General features: G+C 45.3%; 1 protein-coding gene across 1 annotated transcript in view; it reads left to right on the forward strand.

The window, feature by feature from the left end:
* Positions 1-21,346, forward strand: part of LOC146863703 (long-chain-fatty-acid--CoA ligase ACSBG2-like) — a 456,555-nt gene that overhangs the window by 211,191 nt on the left and 224,018 nt on the right. The gene's annotated exons all lie outside the window — the stretch shown is intronic.

Below are 21,346 nucleotides of genomic sequence, written 5' to 3' on the forward strand. Positions count from 1 at the left end.
TTTTCAATATATTTATTGAACAAACGTTATTCTTGTATAATCAGTAGACAGAAGCATATATAAGTGATTACAAGCACCAAAAGAGTAAATAGCATATATTATTCTACCATGGTTTTAAAACAGTCTATGTATGCAGTCATATAATACAAGGTAGTAATCAGGTGTACTCCTTCTTGACAAACCCCACTCACCGTGTACCTTGAGTGTATGTAGGTGTGAAGTTGAGAATCCTCCCAAGGGACAATATAACCACGTTACTTGGTGGGAGAGAATTTAGTACCCTGTCTTGGTCACGAACTGGACACCCCTCATGGAGATGTCAGACTGCTGCATGGTGAAGTCTCAGCATGCAGGGACCCTCGGTGTCAGATGAAGTGCCTCCTCTCCCAATCTTTCGGGATGCTCAACATTTATAACAGAAAGCATTCTGGCGCCTTGATGCCTTTGGGCTTAGTCTGAGCGTTATAAATTGTTTTTCATTCATTCATTCATTCATACTTGTGTTGTAAATATCGATTAGCAATGTTATGGATATGTAAATAGCCCTGTCAACCCGTGGATGAAAATAGAATGACCTTTGTAATCTGTGCGTAAAAAGGCCTTGTACATGATGTTTGAGGCATTGTGATAATGTGAAACTAATCCAACATTGTCACACATACAAATATGTGCAAAAGGTTACAGCAGAAATATTATTGTGAAAAGGAGGACAATGTAAAAAATGAGCAGCTTCACTACATGGGCCTAACCTGGGCAAATAATAGTACAAGCCTAAATCCAGCCTCCCCCCTTCCACAAACACTGCCGTTCCTGCTGCACAAGCAGTTGCATCCTGGTGTATTGTACACATGACAGCTGACAGATAAGGTGCCCGGAGCATTGCCAAGCACAGCATATATATACCGAATATATCTCTAGGTTCGAAGGAATTCTAAAAAGAAGACCCTGTAAATAAATTTAAAGTATCATATCAGTTATTCAGACAGTACTGGTTTTTAATCAACTACATGTGCATTCCATCAGTTTTCATTTCACTTGTAAGATTGCTCTTGGTAAAAAACAAGTTAGTCCTATTATAAACTGGCTTAAGCATAGAGAGTGTGTGTATTGCACTCTCACTGACACTCACATCTGATTACCCTCACTCACATTTCATTACCTCTTACAATGACTCTTTGAAGACTGTTTGGTTTACAGGACTATAAATAGATTAAAAAGTAAGAATTCGATATTCAAATATTTTAAAAAACAACTTTACGGGCACAGTTGTGAGTCATTGACCTACTCCTTACTGAATTTTACATCATTGTACGGGTGGCCATCTCTGCCAACATCATAATACCTTGCGAAACCTATAGCATTTTGAAATACACAAGAATAATTCGTAGCCCTGCATTTTAGGCATGTAAAGCTTGATGCTTTACGCATGCTCAGCACTTCTCCTCACTTGAATATATTAAAGTGGTGTTCCGGTTTTGAGTACATTCATAGCTTACAAATGTCCCCATGACAAATATCTCACTTTACGTAAATCGTGACCTTTAAACAAACATTCCATTGTATTCTGGGACTTGCAATGTTGCTGTTAACATTGTAACTATGGGCTCAAAAACTCCAGAAGTAAAATGCAATTAGATGAAAAAACAGGATTAGCTGGACAATAGCACACCTAGCAGCTATGAATTTTGTTGGTATGCAAGTCTTGTGTCATATTTTCACTGCAATCCCATGTGCAGGGTGACAGTATTTTTCACAGGTAATTGTACCTATACCTTGCATTGAATATTTTGGGCCTGGGGTGCTTGACAGTTGACCTGCTATCAATAGTGACATGTTGGTAAAGAGTGTTCATGTACCAAAGGGTTTTACCAATTTTGGTGCCAATTACGATCCGGTAAAAAATTTCCCCGTACGACTCGTATCCGGTCTTTTTACCGTACGAATCGTACAAGTGCCGTACGAACTGGCAATCACAATTCGCATGGTAAAAAGTCCATACGAATCGCATTGGGAATTATTCCCCACACGTCCTCGGGTCGGAAAATGTGTCCGACACGTCCTCGGACGATTTACCGTACAAATGTGAAAAGTGAAGTCCGACCGCGGAATCACGATCCATCCCGTGCGTCCGATGTAACAACCGGATGGAAAAAACACCGTCCGCACCGAACTCCCATAGCAACCATGGAGACGTGCCCGCATACGCGCTGACCCCCCCAGCCCCGTACGTACGCGCCGCCCCCCCCAGCCCCCGTACGTACGCGCCGAACCCCCCCCAGCCCCCGTACATACGCGCCGAACCCCCCCCAGCCCCCGTATGTACGCGCCGAACCCCCCCCAGCCCCCGTACGTACGCGCCGAACCCCCCCCAGCCCCCGTACGTACGCGCCGAAACCCCGTGTATGTACACCCATGTACGTTCGAGTCGAACCCCCCATGTACGTTTGAGTCGAATCCCCCGTGTACGTTCGAGTCGAACCCCCCCGTGTACGTTCGAGTCGAACCCCCGTGTACGTTCGAGTCGAACCCCCCGTGTACGTTCGAGTCGAACCCCCCCCGTGTACGTTTGAGTCGAACCCCCCGTGTACGTTCGAGTCGAACCCCCCGTGTACGTTCGAGTCGAACCCCCCGTGTATGTTCGAGTCGAACCCCCCCCGTGTACGTTCGAGTCAAACCCCCCCGTGTATGTACACCCGTGTACGTTCGAGTCGTACCCCCACCCGTGAACGTACACGGGGAGGTTCGACTCGAACGTACACGGGGGGTTCGACTCGAACGTACACGGGTGTACATACACGGGGGTTCGGCGTGTACGTACGGGGGCTGGGGGGTTCGGCGCGTACGTACGGGGGCTGGGGGGGGTTCGGCGCGTACGTACGGGGGCTGGGGGGGGTTCGGCGCATACGTACGGGGGCGGGGGGGGGGGGTTTGGCGCGTACGTACGGGGGCTGGGGGGGGTCGGCGCGTACGTACGGGGGCTGGGGGGGGTACGGTGCGTACCGGGCCACCTACTCGGGTCGATTCGCGCCGTACTTCGCTTTTCCGGCGAAGTATATTGCCGTCCGGACTGCTGTCGGTTCGAATCGTAATTCCTGGGTCGTGAAACGCTGCCTGAAAGCGTCCCGACGTCACGTCGCAGCATTCCCGGATCACATTCGTATGTATATTTTCGTCGGTCGGTGTTATTTACGATTCGTACGGAAATGGTGTTTCCGTGCGAATCGTAATTCCATGTTTGTAAAGTTTTCCGACCGGGTACGAGTCGGACGGGGAAAACGCTCCGACCGACGGTTCGTACCCGGTTTTTACCGGTTCGTAATCGGCACCTTTGTGTCTGGGGGTAATTCTGATAGTACTAGGGGTGGGCGGAATTTGCGGAATTAACCTTCGCAAATTATCGCGAGAATGTTTAAAATTATCGCAAACAAGCAGAAATATCGCGAAGATGCGGAAGTTTTTTTCCGGCATGTTCGCGCGATTTTCTGCATGGTTGCGGGTCGCCAACTTACCCATGTGGCTGCTTGCGGGCGCGGCCATCTTGTTTTGAGTTGTTCTCGCGGTGCATGATCGCGAGAAGAAAGACGTGATCGCGCGACGCATGACGTCACTGCGGGCGCGAACTGTCGCGAGACAGCGCAAATGGCTAAAAACAATACAACATCTCATGGAGAACGCGACCGGATCAAGAAAACTTGTCGGCGAACGCAGGGATTCAGGTAAGGCGATCGCGCGCGCGCGAGAATGTATCATTTTACAGCGCGAGCAAGAAACAAATTATCGCCAAGCTGCGGAAACCGGAATTTTTGACATTTTCGCGCTCTCCGCGGAACGCAAAAATGTCAAAATATCGCAATTTCCGCGAACGGAACAAAATTTTTGCCCAGGCCTAGATAGTACATATCGGCCAAGGTATTTATGAGCCAGCCATTTCACCAAGCAGGGAAAGAATCAAACAATGCCAAACAACCAAATAAAATATTTATGTTCAAGAATTTTATACAGTGATTTAAAAGAATTAGATGAGACCTAAAACTTACTTCTAAACCCTGCACCTGTAATTCCAGCACACAAAACTGGAGGAAACAAAAAGAAAAAGAAACAATGCTGTTAAATCCTTTAACAAAGTTGAGTTGTGCCCCTTAAGAATGAAAAAAACATGAACTTATTCTCTCTCACTTTCTTGTCTTTAACCTCTTCGGTGCCCATGACGAGCTGGACTCGTCATGGGCCGCGGTTGCGCTGTGCCCATGACGAGTCCAGCTCGTCATAAACCCCGCCCGCTAATGTAACGGCCGGCACAGGGCGGGGAAAGGGGCGGGCACTGAAGGGGTTAAATTGCTTTTTACTTTGTGGTTGTGCAGGTGTCTATCAGTCTTTATATGTTTACACCAATAAGGATCATTTCCCATTTAGTGAGGTTTATCAAATATTAGAGGTTTAAACCTAAAATAGGACACCTTACCTATAGGGTTTAGCCTCTTACATCAAAGTGCCGTCTTCAGTTCTAAGTTTGTCCATTAGGTTTTGACCAATTTTCTGTAATTTTGTTTGCCTCCCAAACAATGTAGACATTTGTCCCTATAGTCCTTTGTATTCAATAGGAATCAGGATTATATCTTGATATGATACATAAGATTCCGTAATCCATGAATAAACAGCAGGTTCTGCTTTCTTTCACTGGGAACCAAAACCGGCCCTGACAAACTGCCCGGCCGGGCCCCCCTGGGGGTCAGGGGGGTGCAGAAGAGAGGTTTGCTAGGGTCGGTTTCGGCCGATTTTGTTACAGGGGGGCAATTTTCTCGACCCCCGGTAACAAAAACGGCCCCCAGGAGGACAAAACCGGCCCCCACCATGGCGGCCTACCGGGGAAACGCCTGGTGCCCCCTACGGCTAGTCCGGCCCTGATTTCTTTATAATTGGCCACGTTTTACTCACCCAGTTGACGATAATAAAGAAAAGACGTCAGAGCTTGACTAGTATAAGCTATTAAAGTCAAGTTCTGATGTCACATTGCCTGCTGCCAGAGCCAGCAGCTGAGGTAAAAGGCAGATCAGTTCATGGAGCACAGTTGAAGCAGCTGTTGTTGTTTGAATATGAATTTACTATACAAAAATGGAAAATTTTGTTTATTTAAATGCCTTTGAACTGAAGATCAGGCAACATAGTCAGGGTGTGAAGACTGTATCAAAGCACATTGGGTTTGGCAACCTTTCTAGACATTAGAAGAAGCATTGTAAAACAAATGTACATTCCCTAGAATGCTGAATTTTGGGTCTGGCCACCAAGCTATAAATCTAGTTATCTGATAGAGGTGGGTTATTGACCTTCGGTAAACAAAATGTGGGACCAATGCATGCTTATCCAGATGTCTGGCATGGGGACTGTGTGATCAATGTGTCCAATATGCATACAGTGTTCTGATTGGTTGAGTGTTCCTAACGTAGTGTGACATCTGACTTTATGGTGTTTTGGGAATGCATGCCCCTCCAGCCAAATGTGTTTATTAGGGCCCAATCTCCTGAGACCATTGTGGTGTTGCAGCCTATGCGTGGGATTGATATGGGTTTTACTTTTCTTGCATTTGTTCAATGGTTACGTATCCCCCCCACCTGAGATCTGTCACACAGATTCTTTAGGCCTAGGTCGCAGGGCCTGCCTGAACACATATTTCTGACTTGGGGTTGAGGGGGAAATCATTTAGGTTGAATTCAGCTACGGAGATGTAAGTTCATTATATGTACATACATCATGACATACATTGATTTCATATAGTCCGATATTAACATTCCCCCTCTAGTTGAATTTTCAACTATATTATTAATCCCATACTTTATGATAGTCACATTGTGTCATATTTGAGGTTTGCTGTCTTTCTGCTGTATCTACTACTACTTCCCTAGTTACTTTCATTAAACCTAAATTGAGGACTGTGCTTTTACAGCAGAAAACTCCCACTTGTAGGAAACCACAAAAATAGCACTAAAAGAAAAATGGGAAGCAATGACAAGCACAGTCTGGTCACCCATTGGGGGTTCCAGGAAAACAAGTTTGTAAATCAGTTCTGCTCAGGGGCACCTTTCTCCTAATTCATGTCCGCTTGTAGACAATGCAGTGCTTGGATGGCAAGAGCCAGTGTGTCATTGTCCTTATAAATTCCAGGGATAAAATTACAGCAGGATGCACTGATCTTGGTACACACCCGACCCGTCATCACGGTCATTAAGTCCAACACATACCAATGTTGCATCACCATAAGGGGGTTGGCTCTGAGCTCTTTCTTCATAGCATTCAGTCAGAGCACAGTGACATTGATCTTCTTCAGCATTTCCCCTCTGGTTATTTGTAACCAGGGGGTGTTCACCTTTGTCTGCAAGGTGAAGAAGGGTATGGACCCTCCTGCTTCTACTTGAGTGTCAAAAAACAGTCTGAATTGTTCCGTAATGCTGTTGAACTGAGCTCAGCAAAAATAACCTGCAGTTTTCGAGCCTGGTGCAATGGAATTGTTTTCCTCTGTAGCTGATGTTGGAACAACTCGGACATGTCTTCTTCAGCAATGACCAGGGTCAGAGTTTGTATAGTTACAAGGGTGTAGAGGCCCTGAAAATTCACCAAATTGCCAGTAGGAATCAATCGATTCAGAGGTGCCCCATTGCAGATCTGGTACGTGCAGAATTGATTCAGGATTTTTGTTTGTACCAAGCAGTACTATTCCTTTGCCTCTAAAAGACAAGGAATACAATGTAAGTTTCTGTACAATTAGGGGTTGCCCGTTCCCTCCCAACCACGTGTACCTATCTGTCTCAGAGTCCCGGAGTTCCTGAAAAGTGGTATCTATGCTTTCATTCAACCCATCCCGTCTAGACTCATTAGCTCTTGTACCATCAAGGTAGATTGCCCTGCACATGATTTCCATGCCCGGGGTTCATTTGTCATTAACGAATACTGACCCAGATATGCCAAGGGCTGCAGACAGAGGCAAAGGCAGAAGCGGACATGTTTGTGCACTGGTGCAGTGGTTTCTCTATCTGCAAGAAGCTCTTCTTGGGGACATTTTACTGACAAATAGTGTCATCCCCTATTATGCTCAACCTTCACATTCTGTTGTGCTTAGTTAGGATGTCGCTAGGCATGTAAAAGAGATTTGGTGATGTGGGGTTGGTGTCATACCGTGTGATGGTTACCACTTCTTTGTGGGGTACTACTCTACCTGGTTGAATCTTGGCTTTGACTCTGCATTGGTACAGGTGAATGAGACATTTTGATTTCTCTTAGCGGTTTTTGTGATAGGTTAAGTCTGTCTGTGCCCACAGCATGGGATATCAGTGAGCAGACATAACATGACCTAATCGAAATCAGGGCACCCACATGGTCATGTACTGGTACCAAGTGTTGTGCTGGAGTGCGCTGTGTAGTGCATGTGGAATACTAGCGTTTGGTTCAGTGTACATGTAGGTGAGGTATGAGAGGTCCCTACGCAAGTGTTACACCAATTTTGAGGTAAGCTCTATATGACTAGGCAGATTTCTCCCTTTAGATAGACGTTTCCACACCCATGTTAGGCTGATGGTATACAAAGTTGAAACAGTACATACCATTTGGCACATTGCTTGTCTTTGGGTGTCATCTGAAGAGGTCATCTGAAGCTTTCTGGCATCCTGTTGTGTCTTTGCTTTGTTTGTAAAAAGAACTCAGTGTAAAAATTGTCCATGCTCTTTTTCTTTTGCTTGAATCCTTGGGCCTTGTTGGGATATCTGAGGTCACAACTGCGAGTTGGCAGGCCATCGCAAAGTTGGTGCACTTCTTTTCAGCTTGCTCTGCAGATGTGTTGGATAACAGCCTTCGGTTGCAGGATGGCTTTTAGAAAACCTCGGAAAGTGCTGTGACTGTCTTTCTTGGGGTATTTACATTTTGTCCTCCCCCTCGTCATGGCAGAGGTGCGTGTTTTAATGGGATGATCTTCATGGGTGTGTGGATAACTCTTTTTACCTAACTGCCATTTTATTTTCATGCAAGTTGTCTGCCCCTTAATTCCTTACTTTGCCTAATATGTGTGTGTGTGTAAAATCCATTGAGGTTTTGACGGTGAAGGTTTGAGCCCACTACAGAGAGGTGGACCCAGACCCAGGTAGATGTCATGAATATTACTCAATAGAGCCCTTAAAACTTGTCATGCTTCTATTTCTTCACAAAGTTTCTGATGTAGACCACCTGTCCAGGCTGAGGTATTTGGTTGGGGAGCTTGGCAGTGGTGCCCTTAGAGCTCTGGTTGTGGACCTGCGAGGCTAGGAACCTGGCAGTTTTAGTTAAGTCTGAGTGGTACACATGCAATTCATCCCTAATTAACTGAGAGCTCGCTTCAGCACTTATTTTGGTCTGCCATTTGGTCTTGGTATTCCCATCAGCCTGCTCATTACAGTCTGGTGTGATGTAAGATGGTGATCTCTACTAGGTGTGTTTCTTAGCGTAAACAAGGCTAGGGGCGGACATGGAGCCACTTTTTGTTAAGGCTGGAACAAATTTAGCTTATCCTGTTTTTCATCAGGCCGTTGAGTCTTTCAACTATGTTGTTACTTTGGGGATGATTAATTGAGGCCAATTTATGTGATATACCTAGGAGGGTGCAGATGTGGTCAAACATGGAGTTGACAAAGTGCCTGCCATTGTCTGACCCGATGTCATCTGGTACCCCTCACTGTGGCCTCACCTCACTGATGAGGAACGTGGCCACTGCATTAGCGTGGCAGTGCATGCAGGGGTCAGCCTCGATCCACCTGGAGGATGGGCAACCACTGCTATCAGATACAGGTATTTTGCTCATCGGTTAATCATGTTGATGCAGTTGATACGTAGTGCCCTCAATGGCCCTGTTTATCAGGGAATGGTTGATGACATGACTCTCAGCGTAGGCTTGGGTGAATATAGCTGGCAAATGGTCTGGTTACAGACTATAATCATCTGTGGTACCGACGGAGAGAGCAGTGCCCCCTTCCCTGAGCTGCCGCCAGGTTGAGGTGAAGCAATTTACCCAGTCATTGCCGGTACAATCACACTTCTGAGAATAGGAACCGGAAGCACCAATGGTTCCGTATTTGATTCCAAATTTCTTTTGCATCACTTATCACTGAAGCAGCAGCATTTTTAGTTCCTGACGAAAGCCTTGCCCGATTGCGGTTCACCACGGCTAAAACATGTTGACCACTACATTTCATCCCACACATGCAGATTAAATCCATACCACGGGTGCACTGTTTTTAATGCTGGAAGCAAGAGCATACAAATAAAACATGTATCGTGTTCTCTCTAGCTAGTTTTATCATCACTTCCCTCATGTTCAATCATTTTTTGCGCTGCGCCCTCACCTAAACTATGTGTATCATTTGGTGGAATTAGAATATCCGTGTAGAGTAGACATCAAAACATCCCTGTGCTCCTCCCTCTCAGAAAGGGGGTTGTAGCCCTCAGAGGAAATAGGTTTTCCTCTGAGAGGAGAATGCCAAATGATGAAGCATGCCACCTTTGGTGGGTGAGGGATTTTGTCCTGAAAGGGATTATCCCACAGTAAGGTCTGTGTGATATTGTCAGTGTCTTCTTCTTCTTTCTCTCAGAATAGATCCAAGAATTTTGTTTGGTTTCTAAATGTTGTACCCATTCAGATACATTATTGCTGTTCCAGAAAAGCTGAGGATGAACCAGTTCCTTTGGAGCTCATCAATTAAGTTATCTTTTGCCGTATGTGCAGGCAAGTGCAGTTGGGGTATGTTGACCAGATATTGGGCACAATGGCCTTCCCTGTGGGCACATGCTGGTATGTGAGTGTGTGTGTGGTCTGTGTGCAACCCTATGCTTGCCGTCGCCCCTTTTCATCAGGCAATGCTGTCTCTAGGAAATCTAGAGTATAGCCCTCCTGCTTCAGTCTATGGTCTCTCATGTGAAGGTTCAGTCTCCCTAGTCTGCTGTAATGGGTGCAAGTATGCTTCTCTAATGTTTCCATAGGCTGCCTATTTTCCTAACGGGTCGGCTAATGCTTCACCCAGAGACAGGAAGTCCTTGCCCCCAAGTGCAGCACATTTTACCACAGCCATGCACCTCCTATTAGCAATTCTAGGAGATTCCTATGTGCGACAGGGCTGCCATCTCATTTTAGGAACCCTCATCTTCGCCACCTACCTACACTAGAGTGCGTTATGGTTGTGACATAAGCAGTCAGAGTAGATCATTATTGTTTTCCCTCTGCTTTGGGTGAGGGCTTCATTTAACGTCGTGAGCTCTGCAGACTGTGCTGAGAGGTGGGGAAGGAGAGTCAGCTGCGCTGTGACGCGTCTTGGAGGCTGCAAGGCCATGTCTTACACCCGTTTCTGTTTCACCAGTGGAGGAGCCTATGATAAATAGTGCTTCACAGTCTTTGATGGGGTCTTCCTCTGCCTGGCAGATCACCTCAGGGTGTGGGTTGCACAGTTGTTGGTCTCCTCTCCTTCCTCAACCTCTTGCGCTAGAAAGGTGTCTGGATTTACCAGATGGCACTGTACTATCTTTACCGATGGCCTAAAGTGTATCAGCTTGTAGCCCAATGCCTGGCACGTAGTCAGTGTTCTCTTGCTCGTCTGTATGATCACAAACAAAGAGTGTTTGGTAGACAGTGTTAGCGATACCCCCTTCGAACTGGAGGTGATTTTGTCAATGGTAAAGGCTGCTACTTGAACTGGAAACAACCCTGCATGACTGACTCCAATAGTCCACTGTAATCCAGCTTGTGTACTAGGGGGTACATTTGTGTTAGGACAACTGTCATGACTTATCCGTCACTATGACTGAATAGGAAAAATTCTGTCTTAAAGTCAGGTGTCCATAACACAGGGGGGTGCAATATCTCTGCTTTATATTTATAGAAAGTCTTGTCCATGTGAGTTCCCTATCCTTCTTCGTAGCCCCGAGAAAGCAGGCAATGAGTTGCTGTAATCCAAGACCCACTGTCAGATATAATTGCACAGCCATAAAAATGCTTGCATACCTTTTTTATCTTTGATAGCGGCATAGCCCTGATAGAGTATCTGTGTTTTCCACTAGTTTTATGTACTGTTCTTTTCCCTTTCCAACCTCGTACAGTTTAGTGACAAGTGTAGTCAGAAGGGCTGTCGAGTCTTGGTGGCAGAGGTCCTCGGAGGGACTGCACACTATGATGTCGTCAGCATACTGTATAAGGGTGGTGTTGGATTGAAAGTTGGTGAGGTCCGTTCTTATTATCCTCTTAAAGATACTGGGGACTTGCAGTATCCCTGAGGCAGTCTCCGGTTAAGCAGCTGAACCCCCCCAAAGGTGAATGCAGTCAGGTACTGACTGTCTGGGTGCAACAGAATACTAAAGAATGGATTTTTATGTCTACCACAGAAAGTTAGTGGGCATTTATGGGTATGCTATTTAACTTGACAGAAGGATCTAGTGCTGAGGGGAATTCTGGGACCATAATGTCGTTAAGGTGCCGCAAGTCCTGCACTTGCGCCAGGTCCCCCCTTGCTCTATTTGACTGGGAAGATTGGTGTATTGCAAGGGGAGACCCGATGTGAAGGACCTCTTGGTCAAATACGGCTTGAATCATAGGCACTATACCTTCGTCTGCCTCTTTGGAGAGTGGGTAATGGCGTACCCAATACAGGATGGCCCCCTACCACAAGGTTTGTGGTGTTAAGAAGCCATAAATCATAAGGACCCTTGTCCCACAATTGTGGAGGTATCATGGCCAAGCCTTTTTCCTGCCATGTTGCCGGTACCACTATACAGGTGACAGGGCCTCTTTTCATGACTCGATCCTGACTTGGTTAGAATTGGCAAAGACAATCTCTGGAACCCCTTGGCACTCTCTGATTAACTGGTCATCTCCCATATACTGAGGACGGGCAACATGAAGACGACACATGCCCATATTCCATTTGCTTGGCTAGTTGCCAACATGATATCGTATCTGGGCCGTAAGTCCACTGCCTCTAAGAGAGCAGCATTTCTTCTTGGTGACCCCCATTGAGGTGACTTTCCCGTTGAAATTAAAACACATGGGGCAACTGCACCATCAGACCCAGCAGTTCTTGCTCATTCGCAATGAGGGTAAGGATGGCATTGGTGAAGGCTGGCCAATCAGACGCCATTACATTTATAGGCATGGCTGTGATGTGTGGGTGAATTATGGAAATAAGCTTTATTGGGTCGATCCCAGGGGTTTGGCCATCAGGTCTCTACCCAGAAGGTTAGTAAGGGATGAGGGGGTGATATAATATTTGCTCACTTACAAAGCTACCCCTATTTCTAACTCTAGGGAAATCAGAAAACCCCTGCGTATCCATGTAATCTCTGGACGGGGTTCAATCCCTTCCATTAGACAGGACTTTGTTGCCCATGTATAAATTAGGAAGATGCAGGGTGTGCCATTTAGCAAAACTGTCATGGTGGGCATTCATCAGATCCACGGGTCACTAATAGCACGGGACATGTGAGAGAGTGGGTGTTTACTTTGGTCAATGGGCGCGGGGCTGTCCTTTATTGGCCCTGCTAATGAATGGGGTCTGTGGTGGTGGGGGTTGATGGGACTTGGTCTTGACCTCTACATAATTTCCTCAAACACTATTGACACTTGTTAGATCCTTCTTGAACCTCTGTGGCAGTACCATCATTGGTGTCATTGCCTTCTGTGCCATCGTGGCTATAGTTTTTTTTGAGTAAGATCGCCTGCTTCCTGCTCAGAGATACTGTTTCAGAGTCCTGATCTCGATCTGGCTTCTTTCTATGTGCTCTCATCTCCCTTCCTTTCTCAACTTATTTTCTCTCCCAACTTACGAGGTATTGCTGCATGTAGCTGAAATCACAGTTTGGGTTTCCTCTCCAATACTTGATGCAATTCTTTGCTATAGCCATATCCTCTGGCTCAAATGACCCCCACCTTAGGCCAGGACCGGCCAAATCAGTGCCTCCCCTTAGTCAAATCTGCTAGTAAGTTACAGAAAGGGTGTGCAAAGTCTTACCCATTATCTCTTGGGGTCAGTTGGTAATTGTCCTGTGCTCAGGACTTGTAATAGCTATCCTTACTGCTAGTTCTAGGAGGACTGGGAGCCCTCTCTCTACCCCAACTGGGGGTATTATTGTCCAGGGCCATTGCGAATCATCCAGTCAAATGAGGCTGTCAGATTGGATGAGAGACGTGTATGCTCTCTGTGCCCCTGAGGCTGGATGAATTGTGTGAGATGGAAGTGGTGTTCGAACTTCGGGGGATTCTAGCACCAAATAGGGGTGCGGCAGGATTCATTGATGTTTGTTGTTCGGGCCTAGATCTAGTGGTTTGCTTCCTGTTAGGGGGCCCTTTGGCTTGCTTGAGTAGTGGATTGTAGCCCAGTGCAGGGACAGCTGGGACGACCGCATCTGAGAAAGCACTTCTCTGCCGGTGTATGGTGGGGGAGGTACGGATGTCTTTCTTGCAGGTTCTGGAGCAGGACTGTGGGTCGGGCTGCCTCGAAGATAGCCCACAGTTCCAATATTGCCTCTCTTCTAGCCTTCTTATGTTCTACATATTTGTTCTGTGGTGCGTCCATGTGTGTTTGATTATTTTGGTGTTGAAGATTTCACCTCGCCTGAGGAACATGTGCGTCTTGCTGTGAGCATGCTACGCATGGCTAAATGCATCTAGTTTTTTAGCCTGCATAGGCAATCTTTTTTGCAAGTGGTTTAAAAGCGATTCCAGCTGGGAGCTTTTAAAGGGATAATTCACTTCTAACCTCTCAGCTTATTAAGAAAATCTAAATACTACTCTGATCATGGGGTAAAGATGTACACGGGTTATGCCAGCAATAATTACTCTTGCTGAGCTCAGTTTTAGGACAATGATGTAACAGATGAACTTAAACAACACTTATGAAAAAATGACAACCGTAAGAAAGGGCAATGGTTAATGCATAAACACTATGGATTGGTTTCAACAGTAAAACAGCGAGTGTAAACAAATGATGACTTTTTCCAACACACATGGAAACATTCATGAGATGTAACATTCAAAATAAAATCACAGTTGCAATAATCTATCAGTACCACAAGGTCAAGAAAAAGTGCATTAATCTAGAACCCCAATAGAAGTAACAGACAGAGAAAACAAATGATGACTTTGTTGAAAAACCTCAGCCCTCTCCTGCCACATGCTGCTCAATGATGAGGGGAGGCTTTGTGTTGTACATGCGACTAGGTGAGCCTGATAGCATGTCAATATCGGCTTGGGGACAAAGGATACCAACTATTTTTGCGGAAAAGAAGAAGAAACTCCACAACTATATGCCCTCCTTGGCCAAGCACAAGCTACACCTTCCTCTCCAAAGAGACCAAAAAATTCCCTAACATCTGAATTACACCCTATAGCACACCCAGGAGCCTTGTGTGCCGGTTATGTCATACCCAGTGATCCAAACGATTACCAACTCTCACTTTTTTGAGATACTACTAATGTTAAGAAACTGATAGCACTAAGAAAATTCCTTTATACTAAAAAATTTAATTTGAGATACTGAGCTTAAGCATACTGTCTGTGTCACACCCAGTGGTCCAAGTGATGACACCCTACCCTTGTATCACACCCAGAGACAAGTGTACCCTCTGCATCTCACCCATGTCTGTATCACACCACACAGAGGCAAGCGTACTTGCTGTGTCATGCCCAGTGGTCCAAGCGACAAACAACTTTCACCTTTCCTAGGGTGCTGGCTATTGAAGAAAGGTGAACTTTATATATATGTTACCTACTGGCTTTCGCCAGTAGGTAGTTATAGTTAAGACCTATTTTCCATAGGAAACTCATTTTTTGTTTTCGCTATAACTTTGGCGCCGGTTGTCGAATGTTAGTGAAATTTTCAAAACGTATGGCCCGTTACAGTCAGCTCCTACCTTGAAAGTTTCGTGGTGATTCAGCAAGCAGAGCCAAGAAAAAAGGGGGGTCCCAAAACGTGTTTTCTCCATGTTAATTCCCAAAGGACACTTTAGACACGGCTACAGCCAAAACTGCTGAACAGAATTACACCTAATTTGGCAAAAAGGTAGTGCTTGGTTCAGAAAGCGCCTTTTTTCTAAAATGGTGTAAATCTGTTCAGTAGTTGCTGAGAAAATCCAAAAATAAAAGTTTAGATATCTATGGCTGTGGTGGATCCACGCACCCTCATGATCACGAGCTGCATTCTAATTGCCTGTCAACACTTCAAACCAGGAAGTGTTGGCAGCCATCTTGTGCCTCGGTAGAACCGAGGCACAAGAAAACAGTAAGACAAATGCTCAAAACAAGAAAAGGGGGCAGGGTAAAAAAGCATTTTTTTTTTCCTAAATCGCAAGATGCGCGGAGTATCCGCGAATCCGGCCACGAAAATTTAAAAAATGAGGTGCGGGCTCCCATGCTTCATTAATAATTAGCACCTGAGTGGGCCCAGTCCTGGGGGCATGTCACAAAATATTTGTGGGGGCCAGGGGGACCCCCGCAGCACCAAGGACCACCATCCCCCTGGGCTTTCTATTAATATTTGCGGGGGCACAGAGCCCCCCCAGCAGCCCCATGGACCGCCACCCCCGGGGCTTCTTTTATTAATGTATGGGGGCCTCAAGGCTCCCCCAAGTGCCAGTGACCGCCACCCCTGGGGCTATCATTGAATATTTGCGGGGGCTCAAGGCCCCCCTACAGCCCCGGGGACTGCCACCCCCCGGGGCTTTGCGTTTTTAAACTGTGGGGGGCCTTGGAGGCCCCCCAAGCCCCGGGGAGCGCCATCCACGGGAATTTTATTAATTATGTAGCAGGGGGCATACGTCACCCGCGCTGCCCTGGGGACTTTGACCCCTGGGGCTTTTAAAAAAAATAATAGACCTGTGTGGGGGGCTTGAGCCTCCCCCACATGCCCTGGGGACCGCCACCTCCCCGGGGCACTAGTATTTAAATTCGGGGGTCCGTAATGGACCCCTGGCACCCGGGATCACCACCACCCCGATGCTGGGCAATTGTTGGGAGAGGGGCCGTGCGGCCGCCCTCCTGGAGCCCTTCATGGCCCTGGGGACCACCACCCCCAGGGCCAGCTCCTGCAGTGTCCCGGGGTGCAAATCCCCGGGACACTGCTGTTTGCAATGACAGGGTGGGATCCTCGCGGCTCCCGCCCTGTCATTGCAAACTCTAATTTGCTTAATTGAAGCGAGAGCAGGGAAACCTGCTCTCACTTCAATGAAGCAAAGCAGAATTGCTTTTCCATGAGGGGAGCTGCATGTCAGCAGCTTCCCTTGTGGAAAAGCAATGCTGGCTTCCACAGGACGCGGGGAGCCGGCATGGCCGTTGGGGGATTGGGGACCCCCCCACAGTCCCCAACGAGAGGCCAGGCCCCTGGCGTGTTGTTAGTTGGGGAATTAATTCCTCTTCAATCCTGCGGGTCCCTGGGGGCCAACTAGCCCACCAGGTACCTCCAATAAGCTCCACTGCACTACATTGCAGAGAAGTGGCCCAGGCCACACCCCTTTTTACACCACTCTGCAATGCAGCTCTGTGGCGCTTACTGGAGGTATGTGGTGGGCTAGTTGGACTCCAAGGACCGTCAGGATTCAAGGGGACATAATCTCCCAACCGAAAACGCGCCACAGGGTGCATTTGCACAGTGGTGAATGGAGGGGGCGGGGCCTGAGGTGACCTGTGTGCAAACACGCCCTGTGGCACATTTAAAGTTGAGGAATTAATTCCCCTTCAATCTTGAGGGCCCCCCCTCGGGACAACTAGCCCACCAGGTACCTCTAGTAAGTGCCAAAGAGCTGGGTTGCAGAGAGGTGTTCAGAGACCACACCCCCTTTTTACACCTATCTGCAACACAGCTCTGCGGCACTTACTGGAGGTACCTGGTTGGCTAGTTGGACCCCAGGAGCCGTCAGGATTCAAGGGTACGTAATCTCCCAACTTAAAACTGCCACAGGGCGTGTTTGCACAGATGTCATCTCAGGCCAACCCCTCCCTTCACCATTGTGAAACTAATATTTAAAAAACCTTTGAAATTCACTTAAAAAACCATAGGTTTCAGGCACGTTATAGTTAGAAATTAGCATTTAAAAAACCTTTGAAAATCACTGAAAATAACCAAAGGTTTCAGGGGCGTTATAGTTAGGAATTGGCATGTAAAAAACCTTAGAAATTCACTGAAAAAACCATAGGTTTCAGGGGTGTTATAGTTGGCTGGACATTTCCCTCGTACAAAACCCTAGAAATTCCCCCGTTATAATTAGTACAGATAACTATAACTCGCGCCCCCGTAATGCACTGCTGATGATGTCACATATTACATCACTCATGACATGGTCAGTGACATCACTCATGACATCACTGATGACATCTCAAATGACATCACTGATGACATCATCCATGCGATAATTAGATGCATCTTCTCAAACCCTAATATAACCTTTGATACACCCACTCTAAATTACAGTCTGCCATTCTCAAAACCATAGACACTCCAACACCAATACCTACATACCCACTCACTGATTCTTAGGTTTACACACACACACATCCACTCACTCACCCGTACAGTCACTCATACTTATGGCCACTCAGTACAGGTCTATCATATGCACTCATATACCTATATAGACACTCACACACCGCCACTCATCCATAGAGGTCCTCACACACTTAGTCAGTCATGCAAATAATTAATCACACTGACATTTACTCACCTATACAGTTATACACACACCAGCTCAATTACTCATACAAATACTAGAACATTCTTACGCTCTTATACAATCACTGATACAAGCATACACCTATCCATACAGTCACTCTCACAATCACACACTCTCCTTAATAGCCATTTATATACTCCAACACACATATATACTGCCTTTCACATATGTAGTTACTCATGCATGTACCACTGAGATATACATTCACGCACCACCACACCTATACACACACACTCACCTACCCATACAGTCCATCACAGATGCACTCTTGAAACCATGCACCCAGTGAATCGCCCACTCACACATCTATGCACAGAGTCACACATACCCCACCCACACACACACTCAGGCACCAATAGAGATACTCAGACAGCCAATCAATAACCCATATAGACACTCATGTAGCTATTCGCAAACCCATGCAGCTGCTTACACACCAACAGACAGACAGATACAGACATTCACACAGTTTAGTCACTAACCCATGCATTCAGTAAGATACGTTTAACCACTCACTTATAGAGTCATTCACACACCTACTAAATCATCCATTCAGACACTTATACACCCACTCATTCTTCAATACGCCTTTCCCTATATATATTAAACATATTTAAACTTTACAGAAACACACAGTCACAGGATGATGCCATCAGTGATGTCATTTGAGATGTAATCAGTGATGTCACTGACCATGTTATGAGAGGTGTAATATGTGACATCATCATCAGTACATTGTGGGGGCATGAGTTTTAGTTAGCTGTACTAACTATAACAGGGGAATTTCTATGGTTTTGTACAAGTGAAATGTCCAACTTACTATAACTTTCCCTAAAACCTATGTTTTTTTCAGTGCATTTCTAAGGTTTTTTAAAAGCTAATTTCGAACTATAATGTGCATGAAACCTTAATTTGTTCCATCACCTCAAAATTGAAACAGACATGTGTCCGCCATGGCACCCTTCGATCGCTGGGGCGTGATCTTGATTGCATGACACGCCGCTGATGAATCAACCATTAAATCAAGTGCATGTTCCATTGGTTTTAAAAACTTCTAGGGCATGTTAATAAATGCAGAAGACAGACTATAAAAAATACCATATAGTAACGTCAATCGATGCTTTATACATTCTATAAATATACAATATATACAGTGGTAATGAAAAGAATGCAACATGATCTTAAAATTATACTTCCTACAGTGATTTTGAACAGGTGTCTACAAAGCTTAAAATCTAAACTTCACTATGTTCATATACATTAATTGACATCCTCTTTGCCATCAATAATTAGTTACTGTTTGCTCATTGTAAGCATATTTAAAGTGCTAGTGCTTATGCTAGTGCAACTAATCTTGGCAGATTAAGGAAGATACATTATTTAAAAAAATGTTTAATGCTCCACAGATTACAATTTCACATATTTAATGCATTATAACCTTACCTGATTCCTCAACCAACTCCATATTCCAATATCGCTGTAAGTAAATTGTCTGATCATCTGTAATGTGCAGTGCATAAATAATACCCAAATTCATGTGCAAATCAGTGTGCTAAAAACCATTTAATCATCATGAATATACTAAAATATATAGAAAATGAATAAGGCTGCCCAGAGGCGATACTTATAGCCTGGACTACAAACATTATTGCTTCACTAAAAGAGCAAATGCTTAACCACCTATACTTTGCTGATAAGCAATGTGGAGTACTTGTATAAATAGACTCATTGAATTGTACAACCAGTGCCCATACCCTGTGTAATCTCTGCTGTGATGCATACTATGAACACGATTACCAACTACCCATTAGTTCCTATCAAGACGGCTTCTTGAAGCTGATGGAGAGCTAAGATAATCTCTTAAGGAAAAAGAGACTTGAAAGCAATAGATATCACCATGGCCAGCTGAATTCAGAGATAAAAAACTGAGGGTTGATACCTCTAGAGGAAATTGTGTAAATCCTCGCTAGAGTTTAACCCATTGGGCATCTTGGAAATTAAAGCCAAGATGAAATGTGATTCAAGTTGTCGAAGATTTCTTTCCCTATTCCCTCGCCGTCTAGATATGGGGACTGCCCCTATTACAGGGTATTTCAATTCATTCACATTGTTTTAATGCACCAACTTAAAATGTCGTGCTACCGGGTAGTTGGAATCTGAATTGATTATGGCCCTCAAATGTTGCAGGATTCTGTTAAATATACATATAATCCAAATGCAATTCTAGGAAATCCAAGAAAAAACAAAGCAGCATGCCTCAGGACAGCACAATACTTTATTGAGCAAAAAGACAACGTGTTCTGGCAAACCCTTTATCAAGTGCTCTTGCCGCTTAGTTTTTTCTTAGATTTCCTAGAATTGCATTTTGATTATACACAGATGGCAGATGCCACCGTCGCTGGCACCAGCACTGTGGGATGGTGAAAAGACCTGGTGTAGCAATCAATTTTGATATTACCTACTGGCGGTCGCCAGTAGGTAGTTATAGTTAGGACCCTGTTTCCATAGGAAATCCGCAACATTCTATTTGGAATAACTTTGGCGCCGGTCGACGAATCCTCGCGAAATTTTCAAAATAGGTGGGGCGCTTCGCTCCGCTCCTACCCTGAAAGTCTCGGGGGGATTCGTCAAGCAGGGGCCGAGAAAAAAGGGGGGTCCCAAAACGCGTTTTCCCCATGCATTTTTCCATAGGACCTTTAGACACAGCTACAGCCCGAACGGCTGAACAGAATTACTTGAAATTTGGCAGAGAGGTAGCCATAAGGTCAAGGAAGTGCCTTTTGCAGGTCTGGTGTAAATCTGTTCAGTATTTCCTGAGAAAATAGCATTTAAAAGCATATATATATGTGGGCGGAGCCTAACCACACATCTCATCCTGAGATCTGATTGGCTGTCAGCACTTCATCCAAGAAGTGTTGGCAGCCATCTTGGGACCAATATACATGATAGCACCTCATTAAAAAGCATTGCAGTTAATAGAAGGTTTTAAGACTTTAGTTACATTATAAATCATTTGTTGATGGTACCATACTCATTTTAGGAATTGTGGTATGTTCTAAGGTGATTTCACCATGTGAAAAAGCCTTCTGCTGGGATATCATGATTGAGAGAAAAATATTTTCTCATGCTTTTACCACAGAGGTTTGGAAGGTGATCTATAGGCTAAACTGAGAGCTTATTTTCTGTAAATTCACATTATCTTTCTCAGTCATGTGAGAATGAAGTCTGACATTCTCAGTAAAACATGTACATCCAACAAGGGCAGAGACTGTCAGTTGATTCCTTTGTGTTCTACTGCAGCTTCCCAGAGTGTTCCAAAGAACTACTAGAGCGCTAACAGTCCTACTTATGATAAACGTATGGCACACCTGAAGCCATCTTGCTTGGATTAAAGTGGTAACTCTTAAAACATTTAATTTAAAAAGGAACAAAATGGGGGGGTTCATTTTTCCATAAAAAGTATGATTAGTGCTGCAGAAAGAAAAATTAGGGCACATTTTGAGTGACTTCTCAAATCCTCTTCTATTTCATTAAAAAATTCTGACATGCAGACTGAAACATGCACTTTCAATACCAGCAGCAGTTTTCCCTGGTGAGCAGTAGCTTTACTACAGTGATCTAATGAGCA

This window comes from Triturus cristatus, chromosome 2_1 (assembly GCF_964204655.1).
Source record: "Triturus cristatus chromosome 2_1, aTriCri1.1, whole genome shotgun sequence".
Taxonomy (NCBI): domain Eukaryota; kingdom Metazoa; phylum Chordata; class Amphibia; order Caudata; family Salamandridae; genus Triturus; species Triturus cristatus.